Raw genomic sequence first — 11160 nt, 5'->3', positions numbered from 1 at the left:
ACATCCTGTGGAATGGCTGTGGGCTCATTTGAACTTTGGATCCAGTGGAGAAAAGTTGTGTCAGCACAAACTAATTTTTGTCAAGGGAATTTAAGAGAAAATTGGAGCACCCGTCTCCCCAAATGGCGGTTATCCACAACAGGATCCAATCAAGGGGCAAGTGAAATGTTCCTCTGGGGACTCCATAGTCCTATGCTCCCCAGAGGGATCCTGTCACCTTACTAAGGATGCTAAAATGACAGGCTGCAGAGAGATGAGCTCACAGCACCCCTTTCCTTAAAATTAGGCAGGTTGTTCTCAGGTGCACCAAGTGCCCTGCATCCATTCATCCAGGTAGGTGCCTCTCTGCTGCACAGATGTAGGGAGTAGGTGCACGGGTTTCTGGGAGGAGAAGGGAAGGGGGCAAATTGGGTCTCTTAGTGCAGTTTCTGGTTGCTTGAGAAGAGACATCCAGCTCAGTATATAGACATCTATACTCCACCAGACAATAGTCCTCTGTAAAATGCACTGAAAGAAGACTTCCTAAGTGACGTCCTCTGTTACATTTGAGAGGGAAAATTAGTGCCTCCCATGGCTACAAGCATTTATTTTTAGATTTTCATGAAATCTTTCTGGTCCTCCATTTAATTAAATTGAAAATCAATGGTGCCCCGTCCAAAGCATATGTTCTGCACATTATCAAATTTCAAGGGAGAAGGCTGTGACCCTGATGTCCCTTTCACATAAAATATGAAAAAGATAATTGAACCTGATGGTGAACACCTTTCCCTGCTCCAAAAGACCCTGGAATGTAATTTGCAACACTTTGGCTGGAAGAATATTTAGGGCCATTCGTATTTTCTCCTTTCATTATTCATTTACGTTATTCTCCTTCCCAATTCCCTAAGATTGAATGTACTTGAATAGAATCTAATAAATATTATTAGAAAGAAGACTTGGAGATGTTGGAGCTCATCCTGTGCAAGTCTGAATGCTCGTGCTTTGATTTTTTTTAAAAGTACATCTTTTCATGCAAATGCATTTACAAGAAAATGTGAGCTAATCTCCTTTTCTTCTCCCTTAAGCATCTTGGACTTGACTCACGTCATGAATTGGTTAATCGTGGAGACCTTCTCCTGCAGGTTCATGTGGGTCTCTCAGTAATGACAGTTCAGGGTCGTGATGAAGCTCCTTTGGAGTTTCTGGATATTAGAAAAGTAATTTTTTCTTCTTAGGTTGCTCAAGACAGACTTGAAAAATATGGTTAGGGTCTTACTGCCATTGGGAACTCTGACCTGTTATTATTTTAGTATCAGGGATTGAGCCTGGAGATGCTTACACTCTGAATGACATTCTCAGCCCTTCTTATATTTTACTGAGAGGCAGGTTCTTGCTCAGTTACATAGGGACTCACTCAGTTGCTGAGTCTGGCCTTGAACTCAGGACCCTTCTGTCCGAGCCTCATGAGCTGGTGGGGATTCCTTAGTATCTACCGTTCACATGTGTAAGCTCATGAGCTGCTTTTACCTTAAGACATTGCTTTTCAGGTGATATTGTGGTTCTGAATGGGAAAACACACATTAAATCTCAGTCATTAGATATGGGAAAGGCTTGGATGAAAGGAAATACGTATGTTCTCCAGGAAAATACTCTGCCAGTAAGTCCATAAAGAATGTTCTAGAATATGGGGTGGGGTGGGGCTCAGTGGTAAAGACCTTGCCTGCCATGTGTGCAGTCCTGGGCTTGATCCTCTGCAATGCAAGAAAAAAAAATTCAGTATCAATTTTATACCTGGGCCTCTTGAGTCTGGAGAAATACCCATGCTCTCTGGAAGTAGGAGAAAAACCTGGACTCTGAGAGGACTCAGACTTCCAGGTTAGGTTGGATCCTTATTCTTAATTATCACCTTAAAATGCAGGGAACCTGAAACTGTTTGAATTATGGTTCTGTGGACCACAGAGATTCCACCTATTGAACTAGGAAAAAAATATCCAAGTGTGTCCTTGCTTAATATTTAATAACTGGACTTGGCTCCCATGGGCCAACTTGTGATAAGAAAAATATCAAAATTATGCAGCTGTAGAGGGGGATTCAAATAGACCTAAAATTCCACCACCTGTCTCTGGACTGAGATTTCCAACAGACTCAGACATTCTGGAGATTTTTCAGCCTTTCTGAGTGGGTGATGGAGGGGATCCGATATAGAGAGAACTCTGTGAAGTCGACCAAGTGACACGGATGAGGGTCAACTGTGAAAAACAGAGCCATTCCACAGGGACCACTGGTGGCAGGAAGCCCTCCCGGATTTGCACACGTGCTTCACCCTGTTGCAGCCACTCGATCTCCAGGACTCACCTGATGAGTCTGGCTGCTGTTTACAGGTGACAGGAGCTAAGGCTCCTGGGCTTCTCAAGGTCGGATACTCACCCTTTCAAGGGCAGATCTTATTGACCCTTGCAAGCCATCTGACTTCAGAGGGTGCAATTCTTGGTATTTTCTGGGAGGATGTGCTAAGAAAATCACCTTGTTCCTAAATCAACCAGAATGAAGGCAACAGAAAGCTATTGTAAATCCGGGTCATCCAAGAGACTGACTCTCTTTGCTTTGGAGGGTCTTCTTTCCAATGCAACTTTATATGACTTTAATTTACCAAATATTGTACAGTTTACTGTACGTGCCATGTTCCTGGATGAGGATGCATGGAGAGAGCCCAAGAAATCTCCCTTGCAGGAAAATATCCCCATGAAAATTCAAGGTCATCCCAAGGAACGATTTCTAGGACATATGGTCATTTTTTTTTAATGTCTAAAGGAAAGTTTTGTAATTTGCATCAAATAGAATCCAGGCATGGTTGGGCAATGAAGGGAAAAGAGAGAAGGAGGAGTGGCTTCCAGAGGCTGCCATGGAAATTTGCATATTGGAGGGAGAAAGAATTCTTCTTCCCATTTCCCTAATAATGAATGGTCTGAGAGGCATTTTGTTAGGAAGACTATTTAGAGAAGTTGAGCCTCATCCCACTCAGGTCTGTAGGCTCATGCATATTTTTTTTAAATGGCATCTTTTCATGCAAATGCATTTGCAGAGAAAAAAAAATGTGCACCCTGTTATGTTCTTCACCTTTAAGCAAATTGCACTTGACTCGTGTCTTTATTGAGCTCATCAGGGACACAGATCCTCCTGCAGGTACGTTTGCATGTCCCAGTCCTGACAGCTTTGGGCCAGTCGACCTTCAGGATCTCTTTCTTCCATTTTTACCTTAGGATACAGAAGGTGACAGGAGCCCTGGTGAGTTTTAAGGACATGACAAGGACCCAGCAAAGTATTATTATTTTGGTACCAGGGATTGAACCCTGGGTGCTTAACCCCTGAACCACATCCTCAGCCCTTTTTATAATCTTATTTAGAGAGAAGGTTTTGCTAAGATTTTTAGGGCCTCGCTCAGTGGCTGAGGCTGGCTTTGCAGTTACGATCCTCTAGCCTCAGCCTCCCAAATGCTGCAATCATAGGCACGCACCCCCATGCCTTTCTAATAAAAATGAGATATTAACCCAGACATAGCTACACACCTATATTTAAAATACTTACATGTAATATTTCAGTGAGTAAGTTGCATGTATTTGATGGGTTTGTTGAATGGATACATTCGTGTGTGATAGAAAATTTGGAGAGAAGCTGGGTGTGGTGGTGCACGCCTGAAATCCCAGCAGCATGGGCGGCTGAGGCAGGAGGATCGCGATTTCAAAGCCAGCCTCAGCCATGCAGCAGGGCCCTGTGCAACTTAGCACGATCCTGTCTCTTAATTTAAAAAAAGAGGTGGGGGTGACTTAGAATGTGGTTCAGTGGACACACACCCCTGGGTACACATCCTCCACCAAAAAATGTTGGACCCAGCGGCATAACTCCAGACGTGTGTGACCTCGCCCATTCTGCACAGTTAGGTTTTGTAGTTAGAAATGTCCTCTCACTCTTGTTTATGCTCTGGAGAAAGGAGACTCATTTTTCTTGCTGCTATTGTGGAATTTTACCTTCAGAAAAATAGGACTTTCCAGTCATTTTAAAGCAACGATGAACTGAGGTCTTAATTTCTGAACAGCACTGAAAATCCATGTCTTCTTCTCATCCCTGCTTTATCCAAAATTTTTATATTTCCGTAACTACATTATTTGAAGTAACACGAATATAATTCCATCGGATGCACCAATTTACAGGTGATTTTAGCAGGCTATAAGAGTTTTACTGTATTTGGGTACCTCAGCTTTTTAAATGAATTAAATGCAATGAAAGCAAACCCTCCCTTTTCCAAATATGGCATGAGAGAAAGCAATTTCACAACAATCACTGCACATTTTCACGTTAAAATGTCATAAATAAATATTTATATGTTGACTCTAAATAGTTAGATATAATATCATTCTTTCAAGCATCATTTGAATTAGTAATTCAAACAAGTTTGTGCAAAAGGACGCATGACATTTTTATGTATTAAAAACAACTCAGTAGAGGGGAAGAATTCTGAGCCTCCTTACTACCTAGAAATGATACAATTTGAGAAAATAAATTATGGTTAATTACCATAATGTGATCACAAAACAATTTAAACCTGTATAGATTTATAATAGTGTACTCCAGATATAAGTCAAGATGTCACGTCAATTAAAGGTTGAAATTTAAAAAAAAAAATTTCACCTGTCCTCCCAGCGGCTCGGGAGGCTGAGGCAGGAGGATCGCGAGTTGGAGGCCATTTAAACTTTTAAGCAAATATCTACTTGAGTTCTGAATTCTTAAAAGTCACCCTCTATTCTCCAATCTTTCACATGTCACATTTCCTTAGCAATTTTTTTCTTTTGGGTCCCTGGGATTGAACCCCGGGGGGCACTCTGTGACTGAGCTATGTCCTCAACCCTTTTATTAAAATTTTGAGACAGGGTCTCTCTAAGAATTTACCTAGCACCTATGGGGGTCCTGGGCTTGAGATCCAGAATTGCAAGACAAAATCTTGAGGATCGATTTTCTACGTGGACCTCTGGAGTTTGGAGAAATGCCACTGGTTTCTTGGAAGATGGAAGGAAACCTGGACTCCAAGAAGACTCACATTTCAAGATGAGTTTGAGGCCAAGGCTGAATTCAGACCCTCATCTCACTTGGGGATCTCATTGTGTATTTTGCTTTCCAAGAAAATGGACCCAAAACACTCTGGGCAGAGTGCAATAATCCTCCCTTTCCTGGCGGGAAAATTCATCCCATGCATCAAATTCACTGAGTTACACTAAAACTAGTTGCTCCTCTTAAGAGGAATCCTGAAGGGTTTTCCAGGAACCAGGCTGATGAGCAGAGCCCAAGGCTGTGGCTGCAGAGAGAGTTTAGGTGCAGCTCTGGCGCCACCTGGTGTCCAATGCGCGGCTCCGCACGTCCAACGTGGGGAGATCACACTGCGCCCAGGGCGCACCAGGTGGGTTAGGTTGATGGGGGTTTTATTTTTATTCATTTTATTCATTTTAACTTGAATTTAAGAAAAGAAAAAACAAATTCTGGTGAAAGAGAAGCCATTGCCAACGTGACCTCTTTCTTTGGTGACCCAAACCCGTATTTGATAGAAGACCACGTCCACTTGGTCATTAAAAATTTCTGTCTCAAAATGCATTTTTTTTAAAGGGGGGCTGGGGACGGGGCTCGGTGGTCAAACACCCCTGGTTCTGTCCCTGGTACAAAAAAAATTTTGCTCAGGGGAGACACAGGGGCCCTGAGGTTTAGGACTTGAATGTTGGCATCAAGAGTAAAGAGCCGGGCGCGGTGGTGCACACCTGTCCTCCCAGCGGCTGGGGAGGCTGAGGCAGGAGGATCGCGAGTTGGAGGCCAGCCTCAGCAAAAGCAAGGCCCTGAGTAACTCAGTGAGACCCTGTCTCTAAATAAAATACACAAGAGGGCTGGGGATGGGGCTCAGGGGTCGGGTGCCCCTGAGTTCAATCCCTGGCACCCCAAAAAAATATTTTTTTAGTTGACCCAAAACCTTTATTTATTTATTTATTTATTTATTTATTTATTTTTATGCTGTGCTGAGGATCGAACCCAGGGCCTCGCACGTGCTAGACAAGTGCTCTGCCCCTGAGCCCCAGCCCCAGCCTCCCTGAAAGTTTTAATAGAATCCAATTCCTGAGATCTGCTCCCCAGAGATCCCCATTTTATCCTTTGGCGCTGGGGCCCAGGCACCAGGACACGTGTGTCATTTTATTTAACTGTCACATGTTCTAAAGATGGAGGCTTTTTTCTTTGAATTGAAAAAAAAACAGGGAAACTAAGACCCAGAGAAGTGGATTCACTTTCCGAAAGTCACACAGCAAGGGCAGAGTGGCACTGGGATGTATCCTCAGAGCTCTCCAAAGAGGTCTTCTCGACTCCAGGACATCGGGGACAGAGGCCTCTCAGGGAGTGTGTGCACACCAGGAGCAGGGGACATGCGGAGAGGCTCTCCCTGGAGGCACAAGTGCTGTTGGGCCAGGGTCAGGGCTGGACCCCAGGATGCACTTTCTCCCCAACATGACAAGCTGTGGGCGTCCTTGTCCCCAGCTGAGCCCTGCCTGGTACGTCAGGCCCAGGATGAGTCACTAACCAGGCAGAGAGGGCTGGGAGGCAGGCAGGGAACCAGGGCCAGGCCCCGGAGGAAGTCACGTGGCCAGGGTCACAGGCCTGACCCGGGAGATCTGAAGGGAGGGACAGATTCCAGGCCCAGAGGAAGGGCCCGGCCCATGGGATGAGCTGCCCCGGCCAGGGAGCATCCTCAGGAAGGCCTCGGGGTGGGACCGCGATAAGCTCCTCTTCCCAAGGTGACCAGGAGCCGGCGGTCAGCAGGCCAGTGACCAGTGAGGTACAATGCAGCCCAGAGAACCCGGAGGCACCCAAGAACAGCCACACTCCAGATGCTTTGTGGAAAGAGACACTGTCACACCAGGGTGACCTTGGACATGAGTCCCTTGCTCCAGGTCACCGGGTAGAGAGGGCGCCTCGTAGTAGATTCTCAATAAACGATTTGTGCAGCCACAGTTCAGAGGGAGGAGCTGGGTCCTTATTAGACCAGGTGGAAGGTGGACAGTTTGGATCTTAAGTGTCCCCAAAGGCCCAGGTGATCAAGGCTTGGTTCCCCAGACTGTGACACTCCTGGGAGATGGTCAAATATTTAGGAGGTGGAGTCTCATAGGACAAAGTTAGGTCACTCAGAGCATGTCCTTGACCCTGGCCCTTTCTCCTCCCCGCCCCCCTTTGGCTTCCCCCTACCTTAGGTGAATAGGTCCCCTCTGCTGTGGCCTCCAGCCCAGGGGTCATCAGATAATGGACTGAAACCCTCTGGAACCCTAACCCAGAATCGACCTTCCCTTATTTTTGGTGGATTACCTCAGGCATTTTGTCACAGTCAAGGAAAGCAGACTGATGGGGCACAGGGAGGTTCTGGGTTCCGGTGGCTGCCCAGCTTTTGTGAGCAGGGATCCCCAGGCCCCATCTTGTCCCACCTGTGCTCCTCTGGGAGACAGAGCCTAGAGGTGACAGCTTCAACACAGCAAGAGCTTTCACAGATGGGACCCAGCGAGGATCTTCCCCGGGCAGAGAACCCCGTGCCTGTCACAATGGGGCCAAACGCTGGAGGAGGCTCGAGAGAAGGCCCGCATGGGACAGGGTCACAGCCCTACTTGGACACCTCGTGGCTTCTACGGCCATTTCTCTCGCTCTCCTCGCATGGATCTGTGAACGTCTGAGGCTGAGGCAGGAGGATCGCAAGGTGGAGGCCAGCCTCAGCCACTTAGCAAAGCCCTGAGCAACTCAGCGAGACCCTGTCTCTAAATAAAAAATAAATAGGGCAGGGGACGGGGCTCAGGGGTCGAGGGCCCCTGGGTTCCATCCCCAGGACCCACATATTGATACAGATAGATGATTGATTGATTGGTTGATTGATGATTGAGCCAGCGTGGTACTAAATAGTTTAGCAGTCAAAGCTTTTTCTATGCTGAAATTTCCCAAAGAGCAAAGAAAGGAAAATGAAAACCCTGGGCACCCCCGGGGGGCTCCCTGCGCGACAGTGATGAGCCTTATTGTGCCCGGGGAACCTCAGCGGCCTTCCCTGCTGTGTCCAGCAGGTGGCGCCAAAGCACGCGGCTAATTGTCACCTGCCCCAGAGTCGCGGGGTTGGGCTCAACCTGAGCCGCAGCGGCTGAGAGGCATCCTCTGCTTCCCTGGGTCCCAGCAGAGGGGACCCACTGGGCAGAGAGATCTGGGGTCAGCTTTCTGCAGCGAGTCCCACTGAATCACAAAAACAGGTCTTCCCCTTGGTCTGGGGTCCTAGGACAAGGGACCCCCCCCCCAGCCCACCAAGGACTGAATGACCGAGAAATCGAGAGCCCCAAGAACCCCAGCAAGTGCCACCCGCCTGGATCTCGACGCTCAGAGGTGGCAGAGCTGGGATCTGACCCCCCCCGCAGAGCTGACCCCACAGTGTCACCTTTTAATACCAGGGCTGGGGACACAGGTGGAGGAGACAGGGTCTTTCTCCCAAGGAGGTGACATTGGAACCGAGGAGACAGGGGAGGGAGGGATCGCCCAAGATCAGCACCAAGGAAGGAATGCCTTCAAATGTGACCTCTTCAAAGAGCGGCTCTGGCCCTGCGTCCAGCACCTCACCCCACAGGGGGACGGTCACCATCCTCCTTCGGCCTGGGGTAGAGGCCAGACTGATCAAGGCAGCCGTTTGCCTGAGTTGAGGATGATCTAGGAGTGGGCCCGGTGGAAGGGAGGGCTAAAGGCACCCCGGGTGTCTGCACAGGGACATCAAGGTGGAGGAGTGGCCTCACAACTATGGGAAAAGGACCTCCCAATCACCTCCCACCGACCCTCCATGTGCACACACATACCCCCACACACAGAAAGCCCCAAACAGACTCCGCACTGGGAACCTCATGGTGTGCGATGTCTTCTTCTATTACAGTCTGGACCTGATCTTTTCCCTGTGTCTCTCTCTCCCTGCTTCCTGACTGCCACGATGGGACAGTCACCTCCACTATGTGCTCACAGAAAAGGACATGACAGACCCAAAGACAACAGGGCCAACCAACCTTGGACTGAAACTTCTGAAACTAGGAGCCAGAATAAACCTTTTTTCCACTTACAACTTGATTTATCTCGGGCATTTTGTTACAGTAACGGAAAGCTGACTTACATAGCCCTCTCAATACTCTCTAGGGTTAAGTCTCAATTCCACCAGGTGCTGGCTGTGGGCATTTGGGATTTTTCTTTATCCCTCCACGATTGACATTTCCTGTTCTATAAAATAAAATGCGTGTGATGATAATAATAACATCTGCATGATAGCACTATCAGAGGCCGGATCTCTGAGTGACACCACCTGGCACATCTGCCTCGCCCATCTGCCCTGATGCACTGGTCTCTCTGTAATATCCGTCCCAATGTCCAGGTCACGAGGGTCCCTCAACATGTGACATGGATGAGGCTTTGCTCTGAGGTCATAATGATGCATCTGAGAGGTGTTTTGGAAGCAGCCTATGCAGGGTTGGAGTGGACCGTATCTGAGGATGATGGGCCGGCGGGGGCGGGGGACCCAGGAGTGCAGGAGTTTGGACAGGGGACGTTCAGGACGACACACTAGCCCATGTGCACGATGCCTCAACTGGGTAGACTTGGTGGCCAGAATAACTAGATGGCCGGGGGCTGGGATCCTCTGGAGACCCTCACACACCTGGGCAACTGGGGTGGGTAACTGCAGTCATGCAATCAATCAAGACCCCAGACTGAAGTGGCCCCTCATATCCCTGGCTCCCTCACCGGGCAACCTCCAGTCACCTTCCATAGTGGCTCTGAGATCCAGCAGAAACGTCCCAGCCAACCATACAAGCAGTGTGTCTTTCTAATCTCTCTCTCTCTCTCTCTCTCTCTCTCGGTACCAGGACTGAACCCAGGGGCACTGAACTCCTGAGCCCCGTCCCCAGCCCTTTTTATATTTTATTTAGAGACAGGGTCTCACCGAGTTGCTTACGGCCTTGCTGAGTGGCTGACGCTGGCCTCCAACTTGCGATCCTCCTGCCTCAGCCTCCCGAGCCTCTAGGATGACAGGTGTGCACCACGGAGCCTGGTGCCTGGACCCACAGTGGGGTCTCTGTGGCCTGCCTGGCTCTCCCCACCCCCTGGTGGAGTCTCTTTTAGAGCAGCAAAGGGACACTTGGACCCACCAACCCAGTGACTCACCCCTCCTTCATCCTCAGAGTCTTCCCACTGAACTCCGCGCTGGCAACCTGCGCACAGTTCTGGGCTCTGCATGGCGCTGTCTCCTCTCACCCCCCTGGACTTCTTTCTGTCCAGCATGGCCCCAGCATCCCCTCCTGGGCTCACGCCCACCTCGGAGCTTTGACACTGGCCGGTCCCCTTCCTGGAATGCCAAGCACCAGATCCGGTGTCCTTCAGGGCTCTGCTCCAATGCCATCTCTTCAGATCTGAAATAACCCTCTGGTGCCCAGAGTTCTCTTTCCCGCCAACTCGTCCTGTTATCATCACTTGAGCCCAAGCCATTTGGAAGACTGGCCTTGCTCACTGGTCCTCTGACCCCTAGCAACACCTGCCTTTTCTGTTCCTTGGATCTGCGATGCCCACGGCTATGCAGGAAACAATGTGGTGGAACGATGTGGTCACTTCCAGGGGAGAAGGGACTTGCGGTGTCAGAGAGGGAGAGAGATTCATGCAGACAGTGGTGACAGCCATGTAGGGAGGTTATGCGACAGGGTGGGGAAAAGGGGGGTCTACGAGAGTCGGGGACACCTTCCTTGCAAACCGGCTCTGCCCCACCCTGGCTGGTGACTTTGAGGAAACACCTTCGCCTCCGTGGGCCTTGGGTTCCTTAGCCTGAAATTGGGTCCAATACCCCCAGCTCCCCTGATCGGGTGCATATCAAAGGCAGGGGTCAGCACCTCTCCAGTTCCGTCCCCTTAAACGAGGCCGGGATGCACCGCCCGCCGCCCCCGCCAGGTTTCGCCTCGAGAGCGCGCTGAGCCACCAAGGGGCGCCCCAGCCCTCGGGCAGCTCCCGCGCCCCACGACTGGGTTGGATGCGCGGCCACCCCATTCCGGTAGCGGGACCCCACGGGGGAGGGACTGTCCCACCCAGGCTCCCACCTGCCGCCCCTCTCAGGGT

The sequence above is a fragment of the Marmota marmota genome, unplaced genomic scaffold (genome assembly GCF_001458135.2).
Source record: "Marmota marmota marmota unplaced genomic scaffold, marMar, whole genome shotgun sequence".
Taxonomy (NCBI): Eukaryota; Metazoa; Chordata; class Mammalia; order Rodentia; family Sciuridae; genus Marmota; species Marmota marmota.
This window is presented reverse-complemented; position numbering follows the sequence as displayed.